The sequence below is a fragment of the Lithobates pipiens genome, unplaced genomic scaffold (assembly GCF_037356315.1).
Source record: "Lithobates pipiens isolate NorthernLeopardFrog02 unplaced genomic scaffold, aLitPip1_a1.2 Scaffold_23, whole genome shotgun sequence".
Lineage (NCBI taxonomy): Eukaryota > Metazoa > Chordata > Amphibia > Anura > Ranidae > Lithobates > Lithobates pipiens.
This window is the reverse complement of record NW_027507785.1, coordinates 328,141,458-328,166,273: the sequence shown is the minus strand read 5'-3', so window position 1 is coordinate 328,166,273 and position 24,816 is coordinate 328,141,458. Positions and strand designations below refer to the sequence as shown.

Genomic DNA, 24,816 nt, shown 5'->3' with positions numbered 1-24,816 from the left:
AGAAGAAAAAACCCCAATCACCGGCTACTGTCAGGGGTGCATCTATCCCTCACACAGAGAGCTGCCACCGCCTCATCTGTGCCCACCAGTGCCACCTGTCAGTGCCCACCAATGACACCTACCAGAGCACAACAGTGCTGCCTATCAGTGCCACCCACCAGTGCCACCTATCAATGTCCACCAGTGCCACCTATCAGTGCCGATCAGTGCTGCCAATCAGTGCCTCATCATCAGTGTTGCCTATCAGTGTTACCTACTCTTTCGGGACTCCCGTGCGGACGCCTGCTCCCGGGTCCTGCTGCTGCGTCTATTGGCACAGACAGCAGAACTCGGCACAACCCCCCGGCGCCCGCGTCATTGGATTTGATTGACAGCAGCGGGAGCCAATGGCTGCGCTGCTATCAATTTATCCAATCAAGAGCCGAGACATAGGCCAGAGAGGGTGCACGCGTCTCTGGTGTGGGAACGAATAGGCTCAGTTGAGTAAATCGGGGGGGCTGGGGAGATGGTGCACTACAATGGTTTTTCACCTTAATGCATTGAAGTGAAAAACTGAGAGGATTTATAACCCCTTTAAAGAGGAAGTAAATTCTCCCACTCTGATGCTTCTTTTCATTTAGTCCATTATAATAAGTACCGTATTTATCGGCGTATAACACGCACCCCAAGTTTAGGAGGGAATTTTAAGGAAAAAAACTTTTAGGAGGGAAGTTTAAGGAAAAAAAACTTACATCTAAATGCTCATCAATGCAGACTTATCAGTGTCCATCTGAAGCCTTGTCAGTGTCATTTGCAGCCTTGTCATGCAGCCTTGTCCATCATTGCACCCTTGTCAGTGTCATATGCAGCTTTGTCATGCAGCCTGTCTATCACTGCAGCCTTGTCCATCATTACAGCCTTGTCCATCATTGCAGCCTTGTCATGCAGTCTTGTCCATCGTTGTCCCCTTGTCAGTGTCATTTTCAGCCTTGCCTGTTTTATTTTCAGGTTTTATTTTTAAAAATGGCGCCGCCGAGATGTCCTGTGTATCTCGGCGGCACTCGGTAGTTCTCGGCCGCCTTCAGCTTTCGGCCACCTTCGGCCCTCTTCGTCGGCTTTCGACCCTTCTCGTCAGCTTTTGGCCACTCTCGGCCGCCGAGAATGGCCGAAAGCCGCCGAGATCCGCTGAGAAAGGCCGAAGGTGGCTAAAAGCTGCCGAGAACGGCCGAAAGCCGCTGAGAAGGGCCGAAAGCCGCCGAGAGACCTGACAAGAAGGGCCATAGGTGGCTGAAAGCCACCCAGAGGCTTCAAAATAGTGGAGGATTGGCTTATAACACGCACCCGCGATTTTCCCCTGATTTTAAGGGGGAAAAGGTGCATGTTATATGCCGATAAATACGGTAATTATCCAACTATAGCCACTGTAATCCAGCTCAAATCGCATATTACTTACCGTTTAAAGAAACTTTAAAAAACTTGTTTCCAGGGGTTAGGCAGCGCCATCTTAAGTATTGTTTTCTGTGTCCACAGTGGAGTGTATTTCCGCTCTTGCATTGAGCACTTCCTGTACTGTTAACCAAGCCTCCTTCTTAATCCAATGTTTCTATGGCAACCCTGCTTCACTGCTCATAGCTGACTTGTTTTATTTCATAGTATTTACTTGTGTCGATTATCTAGTGTTTGCCTGCGCAAGTCTTATCCGCTTCTGCTAAGACTGCAGTAATTCTTCCCGATGCCCAGGTTTACACTGCATGTGAGGTCACATGGGGTGTAGTAGGAAGCTCTGAGTGATTACGCAGTCTTGTGGGATTTCAGTATTGTGCCGTAGGAAGTCCCGATAATAGACAGACCAGCACACAGAGCGTGCCGTAAATCAGGGGAGATCTGGGCATGCTCAGTAACGTCATTTCAAAGAACAAAAGGATTACAATACTAAGCAAGTAAGGAGATATCTACAAGCAGTGCTCATTATGTTTTTTTATGCTAATTTACATGGGACAAAGTTGTTGGGGAGAGTTTACAACCACTTTAATATCACTGGACGTTTTTACAGTTGCTTCTAGGGGTGTCAGTTTTTTTTTTTTTTTTTTTTTTTTTTACAGCTTAAAGAGGTTGTAAATCCTAGTGTTTTTTCACCTTAATGTATCCTATGCGGATCACCAGGTGAGAATAAAAAATAAAAACAGAAACCAAATGCAGCCACCTGATATAAGGGCTGGTAAGATGCAATATATTCAATTTGGGGTTTTGGTTTAAGGGCCAGTTCACACCACATGCAGTCCAGGGGATTTTAGTTCTGCATTAAAAATGCATGTAAAGTAGGTTATATGGCTCCCATGCCACAGTTCACACCAGTGTTTGCAGTTCCAGTTCCAGAAAAAAAAAAGGAAGCAGAATATGCTGCATTCTTCCTGCACTGAAACGCACTTAAAAGCACCAAAAACACACTTGAACACGCATTAAAGGGTAAGAAAAAAGAGGGGGGAGAATTGCACTATACTGCATCAAAAACGCACTGGAATGTATCAGAAATGCGGACTGCATTGGTGTGAACTGGCCTTAATACCACTATAAACTGTAATTTAAAGATCTGTAGAAATAAATGAAAAACATGAGTTTATTAACTTGTAAGGTCTTTAAATGACCTGAAGGGGAATTTTTTATTTTTTTTTGGTTGCTACTTTTTTTCAGTTTTTCACTTTCTGTTTCATGTACCTTTAATTCTCCACCACGCAGCAGCCCTTGCAATTTCATTTCATTAGATAAATCATGGAAGAATCAGAGCCCAATTTCACCAGCAGCCGTCTCAGGAATGTTAAGACTTTTCAGCCAACTTTGAAAAGAGTTCCATTTTCATTCTGGCACCGCTTTCCCCGACTGCCATCAACCCACATTCTCCCTCCTATTAATCGTCGTCCACCCATCCGTACCTGGACTGGCTACAGAATCTTTAAGCGCCTCTGAATTCCCTCCCGCCGAAGCATCGGCATGTTAGTTGTCAAACTGCATGAGCACAATTGAAATAGTCCTGTCAGTAACATTAAATCAAACTTTAATGCAGTGTCCGTGAGCTGCAGCCAAGAAGTGTGCATCGTCTGTTTCTCTATTTCCAGCCTCATTCCCCGGGAATGATAGGAAACCAGGTTTGCATAGCAAATAGGAGCCGCAAATACTGGCAGAGCCCAGCAGCTATCAAACAGTCTGTGGCATTCTGAAAGCATAAGGCGGATTTTAAAGGGTTCGCGCCCCCACTCAATGGTGTGCAAATGGACGTAGCTGGTAGAGGGGGGTGAGTATAGGAAAAGGCAATGGTATAAGACGAAGAGGTTGGCTAGTTCATCAATAGCTTACATATCTAAAACCATAACTGTTTTCTTCTTTTCATTTTGGGGTGGAGTAGAGAATGGTTAAAACCCTTGTGCCATTTTTTCTCCATTTGTGTCCCACCGGGGAAATTTCCCTTGACTTGCTGTAATGTAGACACAACAGGAAGTGAGCGGATATCTCTCCAAACGGAGGGAAGTTATCTTCACAACAACTGATTTCATTGGAGGATCTAACCTTGTGGTTGCAACACAAAGTTTTGGATTTCCTATCATGTTTGGTCCAACGTTGCCAGGACAAATATAGAGGCTGAACTTCCCCAGTGGGAACATTGGGGCATCTGTGTGGTGAGGGCTGCACAATACAGAGTTGTACAAAGGCTAAAGTAGTCGGCACTCTTGCTTTGCAGCTCTGGGGCCTAGGAAGAAATCCCGTCAGGAAACAAAACAGTACAGCTAGCAAGAACAAGACTCAGAAATGCACATCCACATGTGCACTCGGAGCAGGATTCTCTTCAATCTTGTCCATACAAAATGGATAACCGCCATTGGACACCACCCCACTGCACGCAACACCGGCCTAGCTGCCCACTTCAGTTTGGGGAAACTAGTACTGAAATAAAAGCAAAAGAAAAAGTCATATGCGTTTCAAGGGCAGAACCCTCTTTCTTAGACAGGAAGAGGGCTCTGCCCTTGAAACGCATAATCTGTGCCCTGGTGGATGGACATGTTTCCTGTATAGGGACTGCATATGTCATCAGAATTTGGTTTTATTTAATAAAGAGTTCATACAGTATTGCCTTCTTCTTTTGCTTGAATTGGAATCCCATCAGGGATGCTAGCTGCATGGGATATGAATATACACCGTTTTTCTGTAGGAGATTGAGACAGTGACATCTGACAGTATGCTCCTTAAGGGGAAGAGACTGATGTGAGTCAGGTAACATTGCTTTCTCTGATATGAAAAGACTAAAAAATACCAACCCTTTATCTCAACTAATTTTAATCTTCAAATTCTCTAAATACTTACCTAAACCTGTGGTCGCATGACACACCAAGTCCTGAACCTGCTATCTTCTGGACTGCAGAGTAGGAGGGTCGCCCTTCGGGTGCACGTGTTGTTGCCTGGGTGACATGCAGACTTCTAGTGCCTGCCCAGCAGCGAGGTTCTCTCAGGCTTCAGAAACCTGCAGTGGTATGAACACATCATAATGAAGGGTGGAAGGCTTGGACTGCAGCAAAGGATCATTAGTCTCCACTCCCAGAAAAATGCCGGCGAGGGACACATGGTGACAGGCTTCTGCACGTACTAGTTCTACAATAGACTGAGGGAACCAGTGACCACAAAAGCACACACATCTCTGTACAACAACATTGGGAGTAATCTTAGCGGTCACTATGTGTTAGAGAAATTTGATTACTATTTTATAATAATTTAATGAATGCTTGCATGAGATTGCTTAGAAGTAGAATAATTTCAAGTTACACAGAATTGTTTTGAGTCCTTGAAATGCATACAAATCACAGAGATAAGATAGTTCATTTTAGTTCACTAATTAGATTGACAGCAGTTGATCTACAGCCTGATAAGATAAGAACATCTTATATAGGGGGTTTAGAAATAATTATGTGGAATATGGGAAAGTTATATACAGTACATTAAGTTTGACAGGGTCAAACAAAGGTCTGCTTGTGCCCTCATTAAAACTGTTAAAACACACTCAATAGAGTAGTTAGCTTTGTGTGTGTGTGTGTGTGTGTGTGTATGTATATATATATATATATATATATATATATATATAGATATATATAACATATATATATATTATGTAGATAATACAGTACTTTTTTGTGAAACCAATGTGTGTATACAAACATATAGGCTTGTATAGTGACAAAACATTGGGTGGGGTTATTGAAAGTTCATTCTCCTAAAGTCGTAAATCTGTTACCCTTGAAGTTAGTTAAGCCTCATCAGGACAAAGAGGGTTGATTTAACACAGCTGGGTGCCATACTGTCTCTACACAGGTGTCTTTAATTGGACAAAACCAGTTATAAATCACTTTAATGAACATATAAGAATTCTGTGAATGAATAAGTTTGTCTGGTTGTAGAACAGGTGTCAGATTTTATGGTCATTACATTGACGTAGATCTTAGCAACCAATCATATCTAGGAGAGATGGCTGAGATAAAGCTTGTGAAAGGTATATAAATGCAAGTTTTAACATTATTATGCCCGTAAACATGATCGGACACTGATCGGACATTCCAAGAACAAAATCCATGGATTTTTTTCTGACTGATGTTGGCTCAAACTTGTCTTGCATACACAAGGTCACACAAAGTTGGTCAGAAATTGCAAACGGCAAGAATGTGGTGACGTAAAACATGTACAACGAGTCAAGAAAAATTAAGTTCAATATCCAGTGTGGCCTTTCTGCTTGATTCCGAGCATGCGTGGAACTTTGTGCGACGGAATTGTGGTCACGCAATTGGAATGTCCGACAACAAAATCCAGATCTCAAATTTTGTGTGATGGAAATTCCGATGGAAAATGTCCGATGGAGCCTACACACGAAATTTCAGTCAGAACCAGTGGGCAATTATCTGTTCAGATAGGCGTCTATCAGGCGGACTGTTTGTCCTATGCAGCCCTATCGTACGGGTGACAGACAGTCAGAACCAATAGGAAAATATCTTTCTTTTTGTTGTAACTTGTCTCCTCGTACGAGTCAAATAACGAAAACATAACTTGATCCAGAGTGTGGTCTAATGCCACGTACACACCGAACTTTCTGGCAGGCTAGGTCCGACGGAATCAGTCCGGAAAATCCGATGGTGTGTGGGCTAATCCAATAGTTTTTCGTTTAAAAAATCCAACAGACCTAGAAATAGAACATGTTTCAAATCTGTCTGATGGACTCAATTCCTATCGGGAAAACCGTTCGTCTGTATGCTGGTCCAACGGACCAAATATGAAGCAAGGGAAGCTATTGGCTACTGGCTATTGAACTTCCTTTTTTAGTCCTGTCTTACGTCATCACGTTCAAAACGAACGGTCTTTCGAACGGACTTAGTCCATTCGTGTGCGGCCAAGTCTGTTCATTCAGAAAGTCCGTCGGAACTCCGCCGAAAGTCCGTCAGACCTAGTCTGCTGGAAAGTCCGGTTGTGTGAAGGTGAATTTCGCTCACACTATGCTTATTAACTTTTCTCACTGCTTTCTGGATCATCATTTATATAATATGATTTATACTAGAAACAAAACTTACATTGTATTAAGATACCTGTTTCATGGAATGTTTTTATTTACTGTTTGGAAAATATGTATGTATGTGACTACTCAACTCAGCCTGTTTTGTCCTATTTTATTGTGAAACTCAATAAAATTCTTGGAAAAGAAAGAAAGAAACTTCCAAGGCAGGTTTAAATCTGACTATTGGCTTTAAAAACGCTCTTAAAAATGATGCATGTGACAGCATTATCACCAGCAGGTTCATTTCAGGATCACCAGAATACAGGCAGAATGGGTTGGGGTGGACTGGTACAGTAGAACAACGCCTACTAAGCATGAAGTCACAGACCAATTAGGTGCCTTTGCTAGCACGGGTCACCCTCTTTTGTATGTAAGTGTAGTGCCACCCTCCGTAGGAATCCCATCGGAAAAGCTGTCATATCTTTTTCCGACGAGAAATCCAATCGTGTGTACGCGGCATTACACTTAGTAACAATTTTAGGACACTGAACTTCTCTTGTAGAACTGTGAGGCAAGTCCTTGTACAAGTAACCTATGGACTGAGCTCTGTAGATTACTCTTCCTCTTTGGACAGCCGAGCAAAGTCCTTTCACTTAAGAATTAAATAGGCTGAGCTCTTCAGCACACCAGAGACAATGTCCCCTCTCAACACGCTGACTCTAGCATAGGAGCTTTAGCAACAGCTTGCAGGTCTCTAGGATCTCTCTGACCAGTCTGTACTCACTAAAATCCCTGGAAAATTCTGTGCCTCCTTTCAATGTCCTCCAGACACTTTCATTCTGTGGTACCAGAACCAATCCTTAGATGACAGCCCCTCAGTCAGCTTCAGCAACTCTCAGCAAAGTAGGGCTCCAGCTAGCTCCACGGAAGCCTTGACAACTCGTAAGCACATGGCAGAATGGCCCAGGCCTAGGGGGTTAACAGCTCCCCCCTAGGCTGTGATCTCCTCCTATGGGAAAAAAGACCAAGCTGCTCCAAGTCTCAGAGCATTTATACAGACTCCCAGTCATCATCTGGGAACCTCTCCCCAGGGATTGGCCAGGGCTGTATAAATATTCAGCTGCTGATTAGACTCTTTCTGCCCACTAACTTTCAGAAGATTTGTGGCCAACCAAGGAGAAGCGGTGCAATCCTGCAGCCACTAAAACACAGAACCGACCAGAACAATCAAACACACTCTGGCCCTGCTGGGTTCCTTTGGGGGTTCCTTCCTTTATCTCCCTTTCCATTTTTCATCCCTGGCTTTGGTTTCACTTAACACACTCCCTCCTCTTGCACCATTCTCCATATCCCCGATTAGGGGATTCCATGCCCCCTTTAAATAATACATATAACATATCTTCCACAGCTATCACTGGGTTTGGCTTTGTGCCTACCCATGTTAACCATAGTCTGTTTTACACCCATCCTGGAGGTTGCTTGCGTGCGTTGTCCGTCGCGAAGCATACTATCTAAGCTCCCGAAGGAGATATTGCCTGCATGGATATCTTGTAACACATGGGGTTTTCCCTTTATCATTCTTATTACTTCTGAACATATCAGACCAATTAGGAATTCATATATGTCATTGCAGATATACATTACACGCTTGCTCCTGGTGAGTGATGTCAAGTCATGAAACGCGTCGAGCCAACAGATGTCATGTTCCAATATTACCTATGTTACTATATTATTTAATTTTGGAGTTCGTTCATTAACTTTATTAATTTATCAAATTTAACATGAGCCATTCTATGTCGGGTTCCAATATCAATCATGTGTTACTATTTTTCCTGTGGACTGTTTATGAACTATGAATTTATTATATATGTAAAATCGATTTTTATCTAGCACTTTTTAATTCTTTTTTAATGATAGAGATTACAGGAACTATAGATAAAGCAGATACCATCTTTGTATGTATGTGTATATATGAATTAATAACATGTGTTACTGTGGTATAGAGTACCAGAATATATTGTAGATATAGATGTAGACAAAAATAAATATATCTTTTTTATTCAATATAATATTCAGGCCGCCACATCATTTAAAGTCCCACTTTTTTGCTTTTTGTCCATATGATAGAGATGGAGGCAGATGTCTACACCATGCCTCATTTAACCACTTGCCGATCACCTGCCGCAGTTGTACTGCAGAAGAATGGCTGTAACATAACGTTGCTTCACCCTGTGGCCACTAGGGGGGCACGCACCCGCTGCTCGCCCCCGGAGCCAATGCGAGTGCCTGGCCATCAAAATCACCGCCTGGCTCCCGCAATCACGGCTGACACACGGAGAACCGGGAACTGTGTGTGTGAGGGGAGAAAAGACAGATTGTCTCTTCATACAGAGTATGAACAGTGATCTTTCATCTTCCCTACACAGTCCCCTCCCCCTTCAATTAGAATCACCTCCCAGGGAACACAATGAACCCCTTGATCGCCCCCTAGTGTTAACCCCTTCACTGTCAGTGAAATTTTTACAGTAATCAGTGCATTTTTATAGCACCGATCGCTGTATAAATGACAATAGTCCCAAAAATGTGTCAAAATTGTCCGGTGTGTCTGCCACAATGTCGCAGTCCCAATAAAAATGGCAGATCGCCGCCATTAGTAAAAAAAATATAATAATAATAAAATTGCCATAAAACTATCCCCTATTTTGTAGATGCTGCAACTTTTGTGCAAACCAATCAATATACGCTTTTTGCGATTATTTTTACCAAAAAATATGTAGAAGAATACGTATCGGCCTAAACTGAGGGGAAAAAAATGTTTTTTTTATATATTTTTGGGGATATTTATTCTAGCAAAAAGTAAACAAATAGAGGTTTTTTTTTTTTCAAAATTGTCGCTCTTTTATTTTATCTTTTATAGCGCAAAAAATAAAAAACGCAGAGGTAATCAAATAACACCAAAAGAAAGCTCTATTTGTGGGGGAAAAAAATGACGTAAATTTTGTTTGGGTGCAACGACCGTGCAGTTGTCAGTTAAAGCGACGCAGTGCCGAATCGCAAAACGTGCTCTGGTCAGGAAGGGGGAGAGCTGTTATATTCCCATAAAATCCCTTCCCCTGGTACTATTATAATACATTTTATCAACACAAGGCTGGAAAGACATGGTGAGTCTTATATTGCCACAACTCAGCGTACCCTCAAGTGACTAAAGCCCCATACACACTGTCAGTTTTTCTGCTGAGTTTTTCCTTCAGATTTACCAAAACCATATAATATGGAGGTCAAACCTTAGGAATTTAAATTTTTATGCAATCAGGCAGGCCCTTATACTACATGGTTTTGGTAAATCTGAAGGAAAAAGTCAGCAGAAAATCTGATAGTGTGTATGGGGCTTAAGATCTAGCTTACAATGAAAAGTTAACAGAAAATTTTGCTAAATTGACAGCTGATGCAGCCAATCGGAGGGGAGGTAACACAAGCTGTTCTCTGTATTTATCACTGAGGCCTGATTGCCGTGATGCCTGTGCTGCTTCACTGAGCTCCGAATAAATGTACCCAGTTTAAACTGACATGTGACATCAATCATAAATCACGTAGACAACCACTGCAGAAGAGGGGAACCTGACAAATAATACAGGATCTGCAAACAGAGGGGTAACTATGAAGAAACGCGTCTCTTAGTGAAATTAGTATAGGGCCCGCCAAAATCCAACCAAAAGAAATCTACTGGGCTCATATTAGAAAGTCCTTGCCTCTCACTTTAGACGGTTCCTGTCATCTCCTTTCATTAGCTATCCACAGACTTGAGATGACATTCACCTTATTGGATGACAATCTGATGTCAGTGGATCCTCTTGGCAGTCAGGGGGAATAATCAGGACGGTTACAAAACTCTGTCTTGGTCGTTATTTTCACCTGAGACAAACCAATTACGGCACTTTCTCCTCTCTCCATTGATGTTCACACCAACGTGTCTACACAAACCACCCACCACTGTGCCTTTAAGGAGGGGTGGGCTCCCTCTAGGCTTACCTGCCCTCTGCCTATTATAATGCATGTGCTTTCATTGTGGAGGCTCTTAAAGTTTCGCATTAGGACTACAGATACAAGGGCGCCTTGACAGGGCCCTGTAGCTTATGCATGTATTTGTATGTGTGCAAGCTAAACCCCCATTTTTAACACATACTGTTAGGCCTCATGCAAATATTAAACGCGTGTTCAGAGGCAGTTGGACACTTTTTTTCAACTGCCCCTGAACTCATTCAATGCTATCCTATGTGTCCATGTACACAGTCTTGTTTTTTGCTGTTTTTATGCAGTTGCGTTTAACCTCGTTTTTCCAGAAGCAAAAAAAATGGGTTCAGACGCAAAAATTTCCACGTTTCAGACGCAAAACGCGGCTAAACGCGGGCGCGTTTGCGTTTATAAGCGTTTTTAAAGGAACCCAATCTTTTGGACCTGAAAACTCAGAAATATGATGGAAAACCATAGAAAACATTAAAGTAAAAAAAAAAATGTTGTAATTACTTTATATAATTCATAGAGCATATTTACTTTGTGATACAATCCCATAAAATCTGTAGTGTTTCCAGTAGCTTGGACAATGAGGAATGCCTCCACTTCTTTGCCCCAAACCCTCATCCAATTTCTAATCTAATCGGTGACTCCACCTAGTCTGGCCAAACCATAGCATTGTCTTTTTTTCACATAGAAAAACCTACATAGCAATGTCTAGTCAGCCCCAACCCCCCCCCACCATGTTTCCATGTTGAACACCCATCCTTCATGAAACAAACTTTTTTCCACAAGCCACCCCCCTTTCCCCCAAGCTAGGCTTGTCCACACCTTGGATTGTGATTAGCAAATTGATCATCTTGGAAGACACATCTCTGAAAATGGCTTCCAATGTAACTCAAAACCAATTAATTGAAGTAATTCAGAAACACATGCAATTATGGGAGGAATCCCATATGGCAGAAATAGTTAAAAAAAAAACATGCTTTGAGAGCTTGGGGAGGGTCTACATGATGTTATCTTTATAAATGCTTATAAAACGCAAACGCAGCTAAACGCGGCAAAACTGGCATTTCTAAATGCGCGTTTCAGCTTTTTTTGAGCAGAGTTTTCACTGGCGTCTCGTGTGCATGAAGCCTAAGCCCCTGTACACACGGTCGGACATTCTGCCAACCAAATCCGTCGGATTTTGTCCGAAACTGTTGCATACACACGCTCGGACTAAGTTGTCGAAAAATCCAATCATTCAGAACGTGATGACGTAATTTCGTTACGATGGGACTATGTTCAGGCTAGTAGCCAATAGCTTTGATGTAGGAATTTGATCTGAGCATGCGTGGCACTTGGTCCGATCAAAATTCTCTACACATGATCGGAGTATGTCCGATCGAACCAGTTGGTCGGAAAATATTTCCAAGTTGAAAAATTGGGTCCGACGGAATCAGTCCGATGCATACCACACACAGTCGGATTATCCGACAACACGGTCCGATAGGACACATTCCGACGGATTCTCCGACCGTGTGTACAAGGGCTTAGACAGGATAACTCAGTTGGTTAGCAGGCTGGTCAGTAAGTTGAGCCGGGAATTTCTTTGGCTTTGTTTTGTATTTGTTCCACATACCTGTACATTAATGGTGCCGATGAGCCTGCCTTTATAATGAGAGATCCATGTATTATTATACTCCTGCAACAACAACAAAAAAAAAAAGACAATAAATAACATGGAATTATGTCACAATATACAGTAATAGTATATTTATTTTCAGGGTAAGATCTTAAAAAGGCCAATTACACACAAGGTTGAGATTTCATAGCGATGTGGTGGATGGAGGCAGATTGAATAATTTACTGGTTTAATACCTCCCTTGGGTTCTCCGGTTCATTATTTTACATTGTAAAGGATGTGGTGTAGCACTGTGTGGCTCCTCTGGGATATGTGGCAGAGCCAGGAAAACCAAATGATCTGATTTCATGCAGGTGATCCAGCACACCGTGTCATTTCAAAAGTCATTTTAATATTTGTAATTGTTCATATTTTTTTTGAAATAAAAACACACCCTGACGATCCTGCCATGAAGGTCCGGCATTTCCTATTACAGGGTGACAACACTCTGTCCCTGTCCCCCAATTGTGCTCGTGTGTCCCCCCCCCCCCCCCGTTACATGGGCTGCTGACAGAAATGACAAGAGGCATTTTGCAGGCTCGGGTCCGCTGTAGTCACAATCGGTAAAACCAGCCCTGAAAAACACTATGCGCCCAGCGCTGGAGTGCATGTAGACAGGAAATGGCAGCAAAGGAGCTGAGAGATGAAAGCAGCACCACTAGACGGCATAAAAGTTGAAAAAAACTTGATTTTTTTATTTTATTTTAACCACTTCCTGCCCAAGGACTTCATATGACGTCCTGGACTTTGAGGGGTGATATCAGGCTGATGGAGTGCAGCTACAGGCATTATTCCGATATCTTTATTTTTTCAGCTGATTCCGTCATATGTAAAAGCCATCTAGCCATTTGCTAGCTTTTGCAGCCCCCCCACCACCCTCTGGTGCTTCTCTGGGCTTGCCTGTGCAATGGGGGAGCTGGAGAATGGAGGAAGTTTACCGGATCCCAGCCATTTCTATGATGACCCTTGGAGGCCAGAAGCAACATCATGATGTCACTCCTGGCTATGCCTTTTTTTATTAAGCTGGAAAGCCTGAAATATATATTTTTTAAATCTCAGGCTTTCCAGCAGAGAAGAGAGATGTGTGGATTTATAGGCCCCAGATTTCTCTGTAATGAGGACCTGTCATTCCCTAGTCCTATTACAAGGGATGTTTACATTCCTTGTAATAGGAATAAAAGTGACTAAAAAGTAAAAAAATAAAGGGAATGTGTAAAAAATAAAAAATAAATATCAAAATAAATAAAAAAAATAATAATTTTAAAGCGCCCCAATCCCCTCATGCTCGCATGCAGAAGTGAACGCATACGTTGGTCACGCCAGCATATGTTAGAAACGTTTTCAAACTACACATGTGAGGTATGTCCATGAACGTTAGAACGAGAGCAATAATTCTAGCATAAGAACTCCTCTGTAACTCTTAAGGCTCGGTTCACACAGGGGGCGATGCGAGGCGACACGACTTGCCTCGCCGCGACCTCAGCGGCGACTTGCAAATGACTTCTGTATAGAAGTCAATGCAAGTCGCCCCGAGGTCGCTCAAAAGTAGTACAGGAACCTTTTTTCTAAGTCGGAGCGAATCGAGTCGCTCCTCTTAGAACGGTTCCGTAGTACAGAACGGGGGTGACTTGTCAGGTCGCGGCACGGCAAGTCGTGTCGCCCCCTGTGTGAACGGAGCCTAACTGGTAACCTGTAAAAATGTTAAAATCGTCACCAATGGAGATTTTTAAGTGCGCAATTTTAAAGCGTGACATCTTAGGTATCTATTTACTTGGCGTAACATCTTTCACACTATACAAAAAATTGGGGTAAATATTGTGTTTTTTTTTTTTTTTTTTTTCATGAAATGAAATGAAAAAATTGCATTTGAAAAGTTGCTGCGGAAATACCGTGTTGCATAAAAAAATGGCAATGACCACCATTTTATTCCCTACGGTCTCCTCTAAGAAAAAAAATAAATTATAATATATATATATATATATATATATATATATATATATATATATATAATGTTTGGGGGTTCTGAGTAATTTTCTAACAACGGTCGCACAAAGTTATCGGAAAATAGTTTGGAACGAGGTGACGTGCAAAACCTACAACGGGACTATGTAGAGGCCAGTAGCCAATAGCTTCCGTCTACAATTTTTTTTCTGAGCATGCGTGCCACTTTGTGAATCAGAGTTCTCTACACGCGATTGGAAAAAGTCAGTTCGGATTTTGTTGTCAGAAAATTTTAGATCCAGCTCTCAAATTTTTCCGTCGGAAATTCCAACGGAAAAAGTCAGATAGAGCCCACACAAGATCAGATTTTACGGCAACATAATTCGATCTGAATTTTTCCGTCTGAATTTCCGGCCGTGTGTCTGGGGCATTAGAGTGACCTTTTATTGTGGCCAGCCTATGTGCAATAATCATGTTCTGTAATCAGCATCTTGATACGCCACACCTGTGAGGTGGATGGATTACCTCGGCAAAGGAGAAGTGCTCACTAACACAGCTTTAGACAGGTTTGTGAACATTATTTGAGAGAAATAAGCCTTTTGTGTACATAGAAAAAGTCATAGATATTTGAGGTCAGATCATGATAAATAGGGGCAAACACAAAAGTGTTTGCGTTTATAATTTTGCTCAGTGTAGATTGTGCCACGCTGTACTATCCATGAACTAGAGGTTGACCGATATATCGGCCGGTATGTGCCGTTTTTTTAATTAATCGGCATCGGCCGATTGTGCTCATAAAAAGGCCGATTAGAACTACAGCGCGACTTGCAAATGACTTCTGTAATAGAAGTCAATGCAAGTTGCCTGAGTCTTCGGAGAAGCGACTTTCCTCCTCTCTGGGCAGTCTGCCAAGAAAAGAGCAAAGAGATACAATGTTTACACTTCTGAATGAACTGAGCTCTGTGTGTAGAGTTCTCAGTTTCACCATTTAAGGCTCGGTTCACACAGGGGGCGACACGGGGCGACACGACTTGCCGTGCCGCGACCTGCCGCGACCTCAGCGGTGACTTGCAAATGACTTCTGTATAGAAGTCAATGCAAGTCGCCCGAGGTCGCCCAAAAGTAGTACAGGAACCTTTTTTCTAAGTCGGAGCGACTTGAGTCGCTCCTCTTAGAACGGTTCCGTAGTACAGAACGGGGGCGACTTGTCAGGTCGCGGCACGGCAAGTCGTGTCGCCCCCTGTGTGAACCGAGCCTAAAGACTAAATCTTTTCTGACACTTGTTGCTTACAAGTAAAAATCCTGTATTTTCTGCCAGAAAATCACTTAGAGCCCCAAAAAATTATATATATTTTTGTTACTTATGTTACTTATTTGTTATTTATGTTACGACGGGACTACGTTCAGGCTAGTAGCCAATAGCTTTGGCCTAGGAATTTGATCTGAGCATGCGTCGGAGTAGGCTACACATGATCGGAGTATGTCCAATAGGAGCATTTTATCGGAAAATTTTACCGGCAAGTTGGAAAAGTTGGTCTGTCGGATATTTCGACAGGAACAGTCCGATGCAGACCACACACAGTCGGAATATCCGACAAAACGGTCCGATATGAAATATTCCAACGGAATCTCCGACTGTGTGTACAAGGGCTAAGATTTTATGAGATAAAGGGGGGAATAAAAAAAAAAAAAAATTGGCCTAACATATCGGTCTAAAAAAAAAATCGGCATCATATATCGGCCATTAGCCGCCGTGATTTCTAAATATCGGCATTAGCCAGAGAAAAACCCATATCGGTCGACCTCTACCATGAACGAAGCCTATCACCTCATCGTAAATAAATCACACCATTGAAGGACAAGACCCTCTACGTCTGAATCATAATGAAGTCTCAAAGCTGGACAATAACCGCCAAGAATTTGCGTAGGTGCCTAATTCTGCTTTAATACCCCCCCAAAAAAAACTGAGCCACACTTTTTGTAAAGCCCATCTGCCAGCGATATTTGTCTATCTAGTTATCCTTTATTAAAGTCTGTCAGATGCTACAAGGAATTTGTGTATAAGAGGATTGCTCCTATCATAACTAAGAGGTTTACAACAAAATCCAAACAAGCTCAACTCCATAGTACACTGCGGAAAAAGGTTTAAAAAAGGTTTTAAAAAAATAAATAAAAAGGCTTTCAACTAGAGAGCCACCGGCACAAATAAGACATTAACCGCTTTGCGAGCCGGTTTGCTGAGCAATAAAGAGACAAGCGGGGATGGTGGTTGGAAGAGATCCTGACGCGGCCTTGATTACCTTTTCCAAATGACAGATGGAGTTTCCACCGAAACACCCAAAATAATTGCCGTTTAGACCTCGCAACTGTCACAGGTAAACTGAAAGAGCAACAGGTTTGTCTATCACACGCCGCTTGGCCAACGGGTAACTTTTAAACGACCATCCGGGAAAGACAAAAAAAAAAAAAAAAAAAAGAAGAAGAAGCGGGTCTCTAAATCAGAAACGATAATATATTAAATAGATTTCAAGAGCTTAGCATTTTTAATGAGATTTTCTGCTAGAAAATAAATACTTTAATCTCGCTAGCTTCATCCTGATTACATGTTGATGGCAATATCCTCTTCCAGTTGGTTGGTAGTTCTTAGTAAAAGAAATTAATAAAATGTAAAATTATCTTGGAGACTTTACTAGTACAAGCAGGGGAACGCGTGTTTTCTACCTTCGGATTACGTAAACCTAAACTTCAGGCAAAGAGCAGCTGGAATATACGAGGTGTGTCTAAAAAAAAAGTTTCATGAATGGTCCGATACCTCAACAGCAACTTGGACCAGGTGCACTCGCATGCAAATGGCTATTCAGAGACACGTCGAGAAGCGCCACCTAGCATGGAGTACACGTGACAGTCAGGGTAAACCCGCTGCGGGCAGTTGAACGTAGTCAGAGTGCGAGAGGTAGGGTCACAGTGCAATGGAGCATGTGAATGAACTATGCCACTGTGGCAGATGGCTTCTCAAAGAACTGCAGGTCGCTGTCAGGTACATGCGGGAGGTATGGAAATACATAATGCATTTTTTTCTGCAGAAATATGTGCATTTATTGTTTTTTCCAAAAAGGTGAAAATAAAATGACAGATTCTGGTCCCTTAAAGCAGATTGAACAGCACAGTGCTTGTGCTGTGTAATCTGCCCCTCTCTAAACTGTAAAAATGGCAAATGGCTCCGGCAATCTGCCCAATGAGGAGAGAGACAGCGGCCAGAGCAGCTGCTATTGTGCACACCACTGTATGAGGATGGGCTTAGGTAAGCATAAGGGGGGCTGGGGGATACTGCAGCATAGGAGGTTTTTTTTTTTTTTACCCTAATGCATACAGTATGTAGCACTGTCTAGTGCTAGAAGTGTAAATCGTTTTTTATTTTCGGTAAATTTATGAAGGCTTGGCTGCCAGCCAAGCCTGTCAGTTTTTGTTTCCTGGGTTGGGCAGAAATCCAGGGAGAGCTGGATGACTCACAGGCAGCATCACTGAGATGTATATCCCCCCCCCATATTTCTAGAATGTACTGGAACCTTCTAGAAATATGTGAGGGGAGGTAAGGTGAAGCTGCCTACCCCCTGCACCAACTTGGATTAGCAGAGGGCAGGCCTTTTCAAATACTCAGGGTCAGGAGGAGAGATTGGGTGGTAGCTGGAGATGGAGTGTTAAGTGTTTCAACTATAGTGGTCTTTGAGGGAGCTCCCCAGTCTGGGGGGAGGGAGGTGACCTTGGGCCTGGGTTCATGTGCAGACGGGGCCTTCCTAAAACCACAGAGGTGTCCTGGCCAGGAGGCACTGGGAGCAAAAGGGACAGCGGGAGAACACTGCCAGGCAAGTCTCCAGGAGAAACAACAGGAACAGCCAGGAGGACAGGGGAGTGACACACAGTCAGGAGGACTGGGAGGCACACCTGAGAGGACTGGGTGCAAGCAGTCTGGGATGGGTGCAGGGCCAGTAGGGAGGACGGTGGTGGCACAGGCAGTGGAAAGAGCGAGCTTCAGCCAAGAGGGCTGGTAGGGCCTGAAGAAAACGTGGTACTGGGATCCGTAGCCACGGCTAGCACTAGGACTACTGAATTTTGCTACACCATAGGGGTCCATGGTCCCTGCCTGCAAAGGGCATTTGCTTTGGGCCTGGCTGAGCCAGTGTCAGGTCCTAAATTCATTCCTAGCTGGTCCTGGGAGTTGTAGTTATATTGTTTTAAAAAATAAGTACAAGGACTATTTCTTGACTGCTGTAGGTCTTGAAATGTGTGTGCCTGGCTGACCAGGGTGAGAGACCAACCACAATCACCAGCAGCCCCTACGGGAGTACCACTACCCATTGAATGCATTATTGTAAACAACCTTAAAGCTTTAGAACCAGTTTAATTTCACTAATATCGCAAAGGGCTTGACAAGCCATCTGTGTGCTGATACAGAGAAAGTGGCAGGTGCTCTTTACGCTGACATCAGAGGTCTATCAGACCTTGGATGCTTCCTCTGCCTTCAACCAATGCAGATTTGGGACACAGAATCCCTGATTGGCAGCTCACTCCGTACTGCTGCCAGGAAAATATCCCTACGTAGAACCCTGAGCCTGACAGACAGACAATTAACATCTTCAGAAGGAAAGGCCGACAACGGCAGCCACCATATTGTCAGCACAGGTTTCCTTTAAGGCCAAATATCTTCCTCCTGACTGAAGAAAGCAATGTCAGTTATCGGCACCAAACCATCTCTTCCCAACTCTGCACTGTAGCATCAAAGAGTGTGTGGGGGGGGGGGGGGGGGGGGACGGCTCATACACACATTTGCAGATACACTGCTGAAGTTTTGGTATTCTTTTAAATAACCTTCGACCTTCACAGTTTAACATCAGCAGATGAAACTAAAGCAGATGAAACCGTATGCAGAGAAAAACACCCAACTATACTGCTGCACCTCACATTTCTGGGCCCGGGCCTTTGTGCAGTAATTGGAAAGTCATGCTACATTTTACACAGACAATAAACTCCCCTCCCTCCCAAAAAAAAATCACTCTCTGATTGACTGGAAAATGGACACAGGACTCAGACAGTTGTTGTTTTAATGCACAATAGAAACTGTAACCGCAAGGCCAATTTAATTTAATTCATTGAAGGTCACACAATACGAAAGCGCAGGCCCGCAGAAGACATAATCAATGCATTTGTGTCTGGCTGCTGACTGTTGCCAAAAAAAAAAAAAAAAAAAGTGTCGGTTGAAATTGCAGACACAAACGGCAAGAGCGCTGAGTATTAAATCAATAGATGTTTTAAGAACAAACAGCTAAATCTCCCTTCTGGCAGTTAAATAAGGTATGGTGTATGATTGTAATGGAATATTATTTTACTCATTTATGTAGGCCAGACAACTCAGCACAGGGGTTGTGGGAACCCCTCATAATGGGCACAGCAGGTGTACAGACCCCGGAACTCAGCACAGGGATGGTGGGAACCCCTCATAATGGGCACAGCAGGTGTACAAGCCCCGAAACTCAGCACAGGTATGGTGGAAACCCTCATAATGGGCACAGCAGGTGTATAGACCCAAGAACTAAGCACAGGGATGGTGGGAATCCCTCACAATGGCACAGCAGGTGTAACCATGGGAATTCAGCACAGGGGTGGAGGTAGCTCCTCATAATAGGCACAGTAGGTGTGCAGAACCAGGAATTTAGAATCTTTCTTCCATTCAAACCTCACCATCATGGACAAGACCAAAGAGCTGTCAAAGGACGTCAGGGACAAGAGTGTAGACCTGCACAAGGCTGGAATGGTCTACACGACCATCGGCAAGAAGCTTGGTGAGAAGGAGACAACTGTTGGAGCGATTATTCGGAAATGCAAGAAATACAAAATAACCATCAATTGCCCTCGATCTGCAGCTCCATGAAAGATTTTGTCTTATTGGGGGAGGATGATCATGAGGAAAGTGAGGGATCAGCCCATAACTACACAGGAGGAGCTTATGAAGGATCTCAACGCAGTTGGGACCACAGTCACCAAACAAACCATTGGTAACACAATACACCACCATGGATTGAAGTCCTGCAGTATCTGGTCCCCTCCTCAAGAACACACATGCACAGTCCATCTGAAGTTTGCCAATGAACATCTAAATGATTCAGAGAATAATTGGGATAAAGTACTGTGGTCAGACGAGACTAAAATTAAGCTCTTTAGCATTAACTCGACTCGCCGTGTTCGGTGGAAGAAAAATGCAGACTATGACCCTAAGAAAACCATCACTACAGTCAAACACGGAGGTGGAAATATTATGCTTTGGAGTTGTTTCTCTGCTAAAGGTTCAGACCAACTTTCCTGCATTTAGGGGCCAATGGACGGGGCCATGTATTGTAAAATCTCGGATAAGAACCTTCTTCCTAGAACACTGAAGATGGGTCTTCCAGCATGACAATGGCCCAAAACATACTGCCAAGGCAACAAAGGAGTGGCTCGAGAAGAAGTACATTAAGGTCATGAAGTGGCCTAGCCAGTCTCCAGACCTTCATCCTATAAAAAATGTATGGAGGGAACTGAGACTTCGAGTTCGACAGCCAGGAAACCTTAAGGATTTAGAGAAGATCTGTAAAGAAGAGTGGACCAAAATCCCTCCTGAGATGTCTGCAAACCAGGTCACCAACTACAAGAAACGTCTGACCTCTGTGCTTACCAACAAGGGTTTCTCTGCCAAGTAACAAGTCATGTTTTGCTTGGGGATTAAATATTATTTTACTCACTGAATTTATAACATTTGTATCATCAGTTTTTTTCTGGATTTTTGGTTGATATTCTGTCACTCTCAAACTACACCTGTGATAAAAAATGATAGACCCTTCATCTTTGTAAGTGGACAAACTTTCAAAATCTGCAGGGGATCAAATAATTATTTTCCCCACTGTATATCTCCACCATAAGATCATCTAAGGCAATGTTTCTCAACCTTTGTTCAGCCAAGGCACCCTTCAAAATTCTCCACAATCTCAAGGCACCCCATTCTAAAATGTAAAAACGGAACTAATAGTTTTACATAATGCAGCAGGTGATTTATTTATCCAAAGCAAATACACCTTTGCACAGTAGTACTTCCTAGTATGCCCATGTTTCTCTTCTCCCTCAGTTTCTCTCTTTAACGAAACTAAAGGGGAAGGGGTGGAGCAAGCAAGTGCACCCAACATCCTCCCTATTAACCAATGATGTTCTTGATTGGTAGAACTGGCGGCTAGAAGGTTGTAATGGTCTACAATAAAACCTGTGGCTTTGTGTAGCTAAAAGCAGGCTTGATCCACCCACTGGCTTGTACACAATTGTTAAGCAATTTTAGTCATTTTCCCAAGGTACCCCTGAAGAACATGAATGCACCCTGCTTGAAAAAAGCTGATCTAAGGTACTGTTACCCCAACTTCTAGTCTCACCAGATTTGGAGTGAGATTTAGTAATCGCGACTATGCTGTGGTCATGGTTTTCCTTGCTGGAGAGAAACCTGTTCCTAGAGACCTGCAGTGCAAGAATATCCCTGCTTCTTCATTCATTCTGTAGGTCCATGCTTCCTCCACCTGATTCTTAATCATTACTCATCTAGTCATCGGATTACCAGTTATCCAAGGGGCACTTCAGACATGAGGAAGTTCTACTGCTCTACCAAGATGACCTCCTTCCCATGACTTAGCCCCATGGACGGGGTGAAACATGTTGAGGGTGTGGTCTAAAAAGGAGTCTAGGCTGAGGCTGGGATTTCTTTTCCTTTCTCATTGACTCCTCCACACAGAGACACAGAGTAGAATCATTTTAGTAATGGCCCCAAGGAGATCACACAAAATAATGTTGACTAGCCCTTTGCCCGCTGGTTGTCTTTTTTATGGGCACAGCATCAAGGGTTCACGTCCTCTCTAAGCCCTCTTTTGCATGAATATCTAACAAAACATGAAGCAGATAACAGTTCCGCTTTAACTCAAGGCAACGCAGTTGAGTCTCAGTAAATCGCAAATCTGAATAATCTGCGTCTGTTCAGATGAGAGGGACTCGAGCATTCATTGTGCTATCTCCACCACTCCGACATTTCCTGAGGGTTGTAATATCAGCATTCTGATTGTTCCTGCTTATTACCGTGAAAAAAAAAAAAAAAAAACACTCACACAAGACTTGTAGATGAGAACATCTGTCTGACTCTTCACAAACAGTTTTGCTTGATAGATAATGGGCTTGTGCTGGATTGTTAATAAACTCTCGTTCCTTATGGGTGCCGTACTCCGCTGGAAGGAAAGCACGCTGTCTAATGTGATATATTAAGTAACCCATGCGGAATACAGACGTGCGCCACGCTGTTTATATGCAGATAATGGACTTCGCTGGCAGGTCTGTTAAAAAAAATAAAAAATCATCGAAAGCACTGCTGTAAAAAAAAAAAAACTTACTCCCAGCTTTTTGAGGCCTTAGCACTGCTTTCAATAGGAACATGTGGTTGTTGGATGTTTAAACTGGAACTAAACCTTCCTGTCCTTTTCAGCCATGGAAGCTGCCATCTTAGTCTGTTTATTCTGCAACTAACTGCAACCGTTTAATCTGTAACTGCCATGGTGCTGCACATGTGATCAGTTATGACACCAGCCATTTGATGGTTTCACTATAGAGGTATTCTTTAGTCAATGTAAAGCTGAACCGATAGGAAGAAAAAAGTTTTGGCTTTGGAAACTCTTTAATCAAAGTGATAGCAAAGGCATATGTTTTCTTTTGTAACTACTTAGCGACTGCCCGTCTGCAATGTACTGTGGATAAGCTGTAGGCAAAGAGACATGTCCCTGTTGCTGCCTACTTCCATGCGTTCCCCCCCCCCCCCCCCCCCAGCAAGCCCCGCTGTGATTGGGACCTACTGATTGTCCAATCACAGCCCAGAGATCTGTGTTGAAATTCAACACAGAGCTCTGTACAGAGGGAGCGATCTTACATAGTAGGTGAGGTTGAAAAAAGACACAAGTCCATTAAGTCCAACCTATGTGTGTGATTATATGTCAGTATTACATTGTATATCCCTGTATGTTGCGGTCGTTCAGGTGGTTATCTAATAGTTTCTTGAAACTATCAATGCCCCCCACTGAGACCACCGCCTGTGGAAGGGAATTCCGCACCCTTGCCTCTCTTACCGTAAAGAACCCTCTACGTAGTTTAAGGTTAAACCTCTTTTCCTCTAATTTTAATGAGAGGCCACGATTCTTGTTAAACTCCCTTTTGCAAAAAAGTTTTATCCCTACTGTGGGGTCACCAGTACGGTATTTGTATATTGAAATCGTATCCCCTCTCAAGCGTTTCTTCTCCAGAGAGAATAAGTTCAGTGCCCCCAACCTTTCCTCATAACTAATATCCTCCAGACCCTTTATTAGCTTTGTTGCCCTTCTTTGTATTCGCCCCATTTCCAGTACAACCTTCCTGAGGACTGGTGCCCAGAACTGGACAGCATACTACAGGTGCGGCCGAACCAGAGTCTTGTAGAGCGGGAGAATTCTTGTTTTATCTCTGGAGTTCATCCCCTTTTTAATGCCAATATTCTGTTTGCTTTGTTAGCAGCAGCTTGGCATTGCATGCCATTACTGAGCCTATCATCTACTAGGACCCCCAGGTCCTTTTCCATCCTAGATTACCCCAGATGTTCTCCCCCCAGTGTAAAGATTGCATTCATATTTTTGCCACCCAAATGCATTATTTTACATTTTTCTACATTGAACCACATTTGCCATGTAGTTCCCCACCCCATTAATTTGTTCAGATCTTTTTGCAAGGTTTCCACATCCTGTGGAGAAGTTATTGCCCTGCTTAGCTTATTATCGTCCGCAAATACAGAGATTGAACTATTTACCCCATCCCCATCCTCCAGGTCGTTTATGAACAAATTAAATAGGATTGGTCCCAGCACTGAACCCTGGGGGACCCCACTACCCACCCCTGACCATTCCGAGTACTCCCCATTTATCACCACCCTCTGAACTCGCCCTTGTAGAAAGTTTTCAATCCATGTACTCACCCTATGGTCCATGCCAACGGACCTTATTTTGTACAGTAAACGTTTATGGTGAACTGTGTCAAATGCTTTTGCAAAATCCAGATACACCATTTCTGCGGGTCTTCCTTTATCTAGATGGCAACTCACCACCTCATAGAAGGTTAGTAGATTGGTTTGGCAAGAATGATTCCTCGTGAATCTATGCTGATTACTGCTAATGATACTGTTCTCATTACTAAAATCTTGTATATAGTCCCTTTTTAAATATTGGTGCTACATTGGCTTTTCTCCAATCAGCTGGTACCATTCCAGTCAGTAGACTGTCAGTAAAAATTAGGAACAATGGTCTGGCAATTAATTGGCCGAGTTCCCTAAGTACCCTCGGGTGCAAGCCATCCGGTCCCGGTGATTTATTAATGTTACGTTTCCCAAGTCTAATTTTAATTCTGTCCTCTATTAACCATGGAGGTGCTTCCTGTGATGTGTCATGAGGATAAGCACGGCAGTTTTGGTTACTGAAGCCCCCCGATTCCCTCGTCAAGACTGAGGAGAAGAATAAATTCAATAGCTTTGCCATCTCCCCATCCTCGGTAACCAGATGCCCTTCCTCATTCTTTATGGGGCCAATATGGTCTGTCTTTCTTTTTTACTGTTTATATACTTAAAGAATTT

The 24,816-nt window shown here is 43.0% G+C and overlaps 1 protein-coding gene across 1 annotated transcript in view; it reads right to left on the bottom strand.

Annotated features, from left to right (window-relative positions):
• The window catches only part of PTPRF (protein tyrosine phosphatase receptor type F), a 1,477,204-nt gene that overhangs the window by 975,686 nt on the left and 476,702 nt on the right, over positions 1–24,816 (bottom strand). Inside the window, exon 4 of the mRNA XM_077450677.1 lies at positions 12,135–12,197. The gene's annotated coding sequence lies outside the window, so the exon portion shown is untranslated. The remainder of the gene's footprint in view (positions 1–12,134; positions 12,198–24,816) is intronic.